Raw genomic sequence first — 8,817 nt, forward strand, 5'->3', positions numbered from 1 at the left:
CTTTCAAGAGGGAAATAATTCTTTTACTATATAGATTATTCATGTGATATATAGAATGAAGGCTACCCAATACCTTTTATAAATGTGATTTTGAAAATGTAGCACTAAAAAGGAAAATTCAAGAAAAAATTCTTTATTGAAAACAGATGCAAAAATACTAAGTAGAATTGTAGCTAAGAGAATATAATAATATAGTTTAAACAAACTTATTCATCCTGGCCAAAAAGAGATTTAAACCAGGCATGCAAAGCTGATTCAATATAAGAAAAATAATTAAAGACTTTATGCATGCACACATAGACACATATTTTAAAAACCTCAAAAATCTAGAGCAGGTGTATCCATAGACATAGAAAAGGATTTTGACAAAATTCATGCTCATTCACAATAAAACCAGTAGTTTTAAAAACAGTAGTAGAAATATTTGTACTCAATACAATAAGAAGTATCTGCTTGAAACCATTGAAGCATTCCAAATAGAAACAGGTAGAAAACAAGGAGGCTATTTTCACCACTTTTGTTTTAACATAGTATCAGAAATGCTAACAGTTATAATAAAAGAGGAAAAATGAGAGATTAACACTGAAAACACAGTTCAGAATATCATCATTGGACTTAACACAACAGTTCATCTAGACAATCTAGATGTCTCAATAAAATAATTGAGACAACAAAAGAGGTCAGCAAGGTTGCAAAATACAAGATAAACCCATAAAACTCAATTTAAATTCTTATATGCTTACAAAAAATTACAAAAGCATCATTAAAATAACAATCTCATACACAAGAAGAAACATTATATAGTTTAGAATTAACTTAACCAGACATATACATTACTTTTATAAAGATAATCATAAATCTGTACTGACAGAACTAAAGGAAGAGTTAAAGAAATGGAAAGACTTTCAATATTTGTGGATAGGTGGGATCCAACCATAAAAATGATAATCCTCACCAAATTAAGTTTCATAAATGATATAGTAATATGCCTTTATGTTCAATGTACATGGAATATGTAATAATCAATCTAGTCTGCTGGATCATGCTTTGAGTACTTAAATTTTCATGACCTTTAAGCCTGTGTCACTTAACCAAAATCACTGGCCAGTTAGTGCTAACCCTGCTGTACTGAGGATGAAAATGGGGGGAAAGCTACAAGTTTCTAGCCTGAGGGACTGAAAAAAATTGTTGCAACTGACTGAAATGGAGAAATTTGGATAGAATAGATAATTTTGATACTATGAAATTGGAAAGGTAACACATGAATCAAATCAATACAAATACTATAAGGAAAGCTGTCAATTAGTAACAAAAAAAAAACCAGAAACTTTGCATTCAGTATCTCTGATAAGAGTCAAATATCCAAAATTAATAAGGTATTAACAGAAATATGTTATACCAAAAACTATTTTCCAATAAATAGTTCTCAAAAGAATATGATAGAATGCTCCCAATGACATATAAGAGAAATGCACATTTAAACATTTCTAAGTTTTCACCTCAACAAATTGGCAAAAATAAGAAAAGATAAGAGTAGCCAATGGTAAAGTGGGTATGGGAAGACAGGAACACTAATGCACCATTGGTGGAGCTATGTATTCATCCAACCATTCTGGAAAGCAATTTGAAAATATGCTAAGCAAGTAGTTAAAATGTCCATACCCTTTGACCCAGAGATCCCACTGCTATGCATATATCCTAGTGAGGTCTATGATAAAGAGAAAGGTCTCATCTACATCCAACAATTTATAGCAGCATTTTCTGGAGCAGCAAAGAAAAAAATGTATTACTACCTTCTGCTCTTACATCACTTTCCTTTCCAAATAAGAGAAAAAAGCAATTCAGTCAAACAAATCAACACATCAACCAAGGCTGACAGTAAATGTGAAGTTAAAACGCAGAATTCATTTATTTCTAACTATAAGATTAAAAACATCTCTCTTTAACATCAAAAATTTATATAGTCTCAACCATGAGTTAATATTATGTACAATAGATTAGAGAAATATTTGAAGTACTCTGACCAAAACAAGACTGTCCAGTCTCATTATTCCCATCTAAAACTATTAGTAATATCAATAAATCATGAAAAAGAAGTCAAGGAATAAGCATTGACAATAAAGATATAAAAATACCTCTGTATATCTAGAAATCTCAAGCCATTCAGAACTGAGCTAAAATGCCAATTAACTGAGCTAAAAAATAAAAAGTAGCAGAATACAATTAAAACCCACAAAATCATTGGCATTTCTATATACAACCAACAAAAGAAATTAAGAGAAATCGATTGAAAAACCATTTGTAATAACAAAATTTATCAAGTATTTGGGAACCCATCAAGATACATAAGATCACTAAAAATATTTAATCAAATTTTGAAATAAAATCCTGGCAAAACACTATAAAATGTATCAAAAATTATTCATGTTTATACTAGGAATAGTCCAACTTTAGGAAAATAAACAAAACAATTAATCATAGTAAAACCAGAAACGTCCAAAAGCATATGGTTAAAGAACCTATAAAGCATAGACTATTTAAAGCAAATGACTATTTTTAATATGATAAAAATATATATCTAAAACCAAGAGCTAATATCATATAATGGGAAAACACTAAGAAGCTCTTCCCCAAAATACAGAAGTAAAACAAGGATGATTCCTTTTCCTACCATTATTTATCAGTTGTAGAAATGTTAGTGACAGTGATGATACAAAATAAATCAAAAGCATAAACAAAACCAAAGAGGAGAAGGCAGAGGATTAAGCTAGTAAGACCTAGGTCTGTATCTAGAATTGGGAGAGACGGAGCATCTTCTTCATGTCCCATAAGCAGAATAGAGAAAATATTAATAGTGTAGATTAAACTTAAAATTAAAAGTGTGTTGTATAGTCAGCTGTTAAACATTTAACAGCATACCCTTGCCCATAGGAGAAAAGAACAGGATATACACAGCAAAAAAAAGACTAGGTTGAAGAAAGAGAATAGATATTATATAATGTTCTTCTTGCATGTCAAGTAATGCCGAGACTTCTGGAAATTCTGAAGGAAACCATAAAAGGGAGAACTAATTTTATGTAGCCTGTTGAGGTTGCAGAAATGTGCCTTCATATCACCATTCTGAGGAGTCTCCTTAGAGATTGAAATAAAGGGAGGTTGAAGGTCAGTTACTCTCATATTATTTCCCTTCTATGCCTTGTTGCAGGGAACTTCCCTGCCCACCACAACCCCTCAAAAGATGCTCTCACTGAAGCCTGCTATCTCATGATCTTATGCCTTTTCCTTCCCCTCCTCTATGGCCGTTCTCTTTGTTTAGTGACTAGTCTGAAATTTTACAAGAATAGAAAGCAGTTCACATGAAAAAAAGACCCAGGAATGTGGTCTTAGCCCATAGGAATAAAAACACAGTGTCCTGAACAGGGGAGATAGTGGGTCTATGGTACACTGCTGACCATATCACATCTGGAACATCATGTTCAGTTTGGGGCACCGTAGGAAAGACATTGAAGTGGCTCCAGATTAAAATCTATGAATGGGCTACAATCTGCGTTGTTGGAGGAGCATAAACATTGATGAGATCAGAGTTCCATCAAAACACTGACAAGCTGCAATACCTCCAAGAAGAGGGCAAGTAGGATGATGAGGAAACTCAAAACCACACCATATAAGGACTGGTTGAAGGACATTGGAATATGTAACTTAGATTAGAGAGAATTTGTCGGGGTGGGGGGGGGAGGGGGAGAGGATGATAGCTGTCTTTAAGTATTTGGAGAGCTATCAAGTATTTAAGTGTGGAAGAAGAACTAGACATTATTTGGCTCCAGAGGGCAGTGTATAAAAGCTATAGGGAAGAAGATTTCAGATCAATATAAGGAAAATTTTCCTAAGAAACTGAGCTAAACAGAAATGAAATAGGCTACCTCAGGAGGTAGTGGGTTTCCTCATCACTGACTGTCTTCAAATAGGGTCCAGATGCCCATTTATTGGGGATATTATAGAGGAGATTCCAGTTCAGGTACAGCTTGGGCTAGATGACTTCTGAAGTGCCTTACAATTCTAAGATCCTATGAGTCTAAGTAGGGCTAGAGTATAGCTCTGGGGGAGAACGAGTTATTCATTATTCCTAGGTAATAAATGTGTATTTGAAAAGGTTATGCCAGAAAGGCTTAACCTAGAGATAGATCTCTAATGGTAAGAATTTAAAATACTATGCCAATGAGAGGATACTTGATATCTGTGGAGAGGTAAGGACACTTCCATTCAATTTCACCCTGCCTAGAGTGGTTCTTACACAGTCAGCCTTGTGAAAGGAGTGTATCTCAGGCAATGGCATGGGTGTTACGATCAACCCTCAGCTACTCAGAAGATGGATGTAGCTGAAGTGAGAAACATTCTTTATAGAACATAGTTGTAGCTACTTTTCTATTCCCTTCTCCTTTGGGTGAACACTGTAGTCTTTACCCACCTCTTCCAGGAAAATCTGATTTCACAGAAACTCAGAAATTGCGAGCTGGAAGCAGTCTAGGCCAATCCACACCAAAAGAAATCCCACTAAAACATACTGTCCAGTCTACACTTGAAGGGGAGCACCCCCGCCCCCCAACTTTTGAGGCAGGCCATTCCTTTTTTGGACAACTTTGGTAGGAAATTTTTCCTGACTGAGTCTAAAATAACCTCTTTGAAACTTCCACCAATGGACTCTCCCCTCTGGGTCCAAAGAGAAAATGTCTAATCCTTCCCCCACTGGACAATCTCTTTGATTTGAATATGAAGTAGATTTGATTTGAATTCTTTTGGGGATAATACTAATTAAGGCCCAAGCCCTCTCTTCTTGTATCCGTAGTACTTTGAATGTTGGCAGAGAAGAAATCTAAGAGGTAGTAGAGGAGAAAGTAGGGTCAGGGAGGAATGGAAATGTGGGCATTCAATCTTCAGCAACAAAAGGTCCAAGATCTCTTGAGCCCACGTTAATCCCTCATTCTGAATAACTGATTTGTTCCTTGATCTACAGATTAGCTTGAATGATTACTTTTTGCCTCCTCCGGCTATATCTGTTTCAGATTTTTATCTGCCACCTTCCTTTCAAGCATCTTCAATGGACCTGAACTCTCTCTCCTGATAGCTTTTTTTATGTTGCCCCTTCATTTTCTGAAGTTTTTCCACCTGTGTATTCAGAGTCTCTCAGACTGTGTAAAAGCTAAGGGTCTCAGGAGTTTCAAGAACTCTGGGACACTCAAACAAGACCACAAAATAGGGGTTTCTTACTAGGCTCAATTTCCCCTGAATTCTCTGGTTTGAAGGAAATAGCCTATATCTCTGACATCTGTTGGTGAAGCAGAACCAATGCCTTTCTTTTCTTACCTCTTCCTTTTCCCAGACCTCCTTTTCCAATCCCCATCCCTCAAAGCAATGGATTGAGGACCAGGGAAGGACAATAATAAAAACTGAAGGAAAGAGAATGAGGCATTGGGAAAAGAAAAGGGGAAAGGAAAAAAGAAAGCAAGTAGTCAAAGCTTGCCATAGAAGCATTATACTGGAACAGCTTAAGCATCCAGTGATAGGAAAATGGTTACATAAATTGCAGTATATCCATAAGGGAATAGTATAATACATTTAAGAGCAACAAGCATGAGGAAAACAAAAAAATCTGGAAAAAATTTATGAAATGATGCAAAGTGAAAAGGACAGAACAAAAACAATGGGGTATAAAAATGTCAGTCATTTGTGGAAAAGTAAATCAGAATGAATTAACAAAGAATTCTGACAGCATCTTCTGGAGAGACTGAAAGCGTAGCGAGTACTTTTAGACATTGCCATTAATAAACATGTAAACAGGAACTGAGTTAGTTTTAATGGGAGAGGAGGGTAAAGGGGGACAGTATGATTTACCTAGAACAGTGATGTATGGGGAATGGAAGCAGGTGTGCCAGATACATGCATGTATTTTTCGCAGTTTGTTCTAAGGCTTCCTTCACTGAGGACTCAATAACTTCCATGGCAAACTCCTGTATACTATTCCCATCCCTTTCCTATCCCCTCTGTTTGCTTATATGTTATTTCACTGTTCTGTGTGTCTCCCATAGTCTCAGGCCCTGCTGTTAATGACTATATCACTACAGTGTAATAAATTCATCTCTACTGACAAGCAAGACAGTGCATGATAGAGTCAGGACAACCTGAGTTCTAATCCCACTCAGATCCTGACCAGCTGTCTGATCAGGACAGGTCACTGAACCCCTCCGAGCTTCATTCAGTTTCTTCATCTGTAGAAGGGGTGACAACAGCAGCATTTACCTCATAGGGTTGTTGTTGTGATGACCAAGTGAGATAATGTCTGTAAAGCACCTTGCAAACTTATCCAGGAAAGTAGAGAAAAGTCATCGGGGGATAGATAACTAGAATTTATAAGGTTGGCCCCAGAAAAGGGTTAAACAAATGTACCTCCACCCCCTCATTGCAGAGGTGGGGAATTATAGGTGTGAAACATCACATATATTGTCATATATGATCAATGTGCTGATTACTTCTGCTGAACTAGTGTTTTTTTCTTTTTCTTTTGTAATCTTTGTTACAGCTCACTAGGTAGGGAAGAGAGAAAGAATATATCAGAAATGCATGTTATGTTAATAACACACAAAAAAGGCATCAACAAAAATGAGATACAAATTTTTAAAAACAATTTACCCTAACTACCATATGTAGTTGTGAAGATCAAATGAGAGTATGCAAAGTCCTTTGTATCTGTTGACTGGAATAGAAATATTATTATTGCAACAACTATAAAGAAATCAAATGAGAAAAAAGTGATGGGGTAGAGCTAACATAACAGAGGATGTGGAGTCAAGAAGAGAGAACCATGGGAACAGAACCTTTTGGAAGGATGGGTAGTTGAGGATTCTGAAAGGCGACTGGAAAGGTCTTTACAACAAATAAACACTCTTGTCTAAGGAAAGAATCTTTCTTGTCTGTTTCTATGGCAACCATCATCTCAGGTCATGTGGAAGCTTTGACTTCATCCCTAGGAAGATTTCAAAGATGCCTTCATCAAAATGACTAGTTAGGTTTCTGCTTCCAAAGACTCCCATCTGTGTAGATCGGTTACTCAAGTGGGCAAGACTTTGGGTTTTCTTCTCTTTTCCATTCTGTTTAAATTCACCATCTCAAACTCCATGGGGGAGCTCATTTCAGGTATAAAAACTGAGCATCACATTTATGGAAAGGAGATGAGATTTGGTTATTTGTGCCACCCTTGACGGCTAAGTTCTGGGCTTTTACAGTCTGCAGAGAGGAAGAAAACATCCAGAGGACATGATAGAAAATACCAAGTGGAGATGTGAGGGACTGCTAAAGGACATTCAGGACTATGTTCCAAAGATAGAGGATGGCAAACCAGACAGCAGGTCACAAAGCCCTTTACCTTAATTGCATTAGGAAGACAAATAGTCTACACCTGAACATTTGCAGGAAAGGGTCCTCTTTCCCCAGGGGTGTGGAAGTGCATTCAGAAGATGCAAATTTAAAGAAAGCATAAGGAAACTGCCCATTTCCAACCTTTCATGTGGAAATAGGGAACACAAATACCCTCAAGCTCTGGAAGGGTTTAGAAACCTCTGGTTTCTTAATACTGAGTAAGGGACTCAGGTTCATATGCTAGCTGTACTCTTTCCTACCTGTGAGGCTCAGGGTAAATCATTTCAGCTCTCTGTGCCTCAGGTTCCTTCTCTATAAAATGGGGGGAGGGGGGGCAGGGGGGAACCCACACTGGCTTCTAAATCAAGGCTATTTCCGTGAGCTCTCTCTTCTTTCTTCTTCCTCATCTCATTTCACTCAGATTTCTTCTGCCACTCTCTCCTCCTTCACTCCTTTCTCACATGAAGAGGAAACCTTACTTCTTATCAAAGCTGACCAATCGATCTCATTCCATCCCATCTCCTCCAACAGATTGCCCCCTCTGTCATTCCCATTTTGTCACTTATACTCAGTCTCTTCCTTCCTACTGGCTCCTTCCCTATTGCATACAAATGTGCCCATATCTCCCTCATCCTGAAAAAAAAAAACCCTTCATTTGATCCTTCCATTTCCCTAGCTCTGCTGTCCTTTATGGCTAAACTGTTTGAAAAGGCCTTCTACAATAGGTGCCTCCTCTCTCTCTTCTTAACCCCTTATGATATGACTTCTTACTTCATTGTGCTACTAAAGCTGTTCTCTCCAAAACTGGTGATGATCTCTTAATTCCCAAATCCAATGTCTTGTTCACAATGCTCAGAATTCTCTTGCAGCCTTGCACAGTTGATCATACTCTCCTGGATACTCTCCTCTCTAGGTTCCTGGGACACCCTTCTGTCCTGGTTCTCCTCCTATCTTTCTGAGACTTCCTTCATCTCTTTTGCCAGAACCTAATCCAGATCATGTTCTGTAATTGTAAGTGTTCCTCAAGTTTCTGTCCTGGCCGGTTTGTCTTCTTTATCTATACTATTTCACTTGGTGATCTCATCAGCTCTCATGGATTTAATTACTATTTCTGTGGTGACAATTCTCAAATCTACCTATCCTGTCTCAGCCTCTCTACTGACCTCCAAATTTGCATTTCTAACTGTCTTTAAGATACCTCAAACTGGATGTCCAGTAGATATCTTAAAGTCAACACATCCAAAACAGAATTCATTCTCTTTCCCCCAAAACCCTCCCCACCTTCTACCTTCCCTATTTCTGTCAAGGCAACACCATCCTCCCAGTCCCTCAGGCTCACAACCTAGGAATCCTCTGGATTCTTCACTGTCTCTTAACCTCCTCCCCCATATCTAAGCTGTTGCCAAG

Source organism: Notamacropus eugenii, chromosome X, assembly GCF_028372415.1.
Source record: "Notamacropus eugenii isolate mMacEug1 chromosome X, mMacEug1.pri_v2, whole genome shotgun sequence".
NCBI lineage: Eukaryota > Metazoa > Chordata > Mammalia > Diprotodontia > Macropodidae > Notamacropus > Notamacropus eugenii.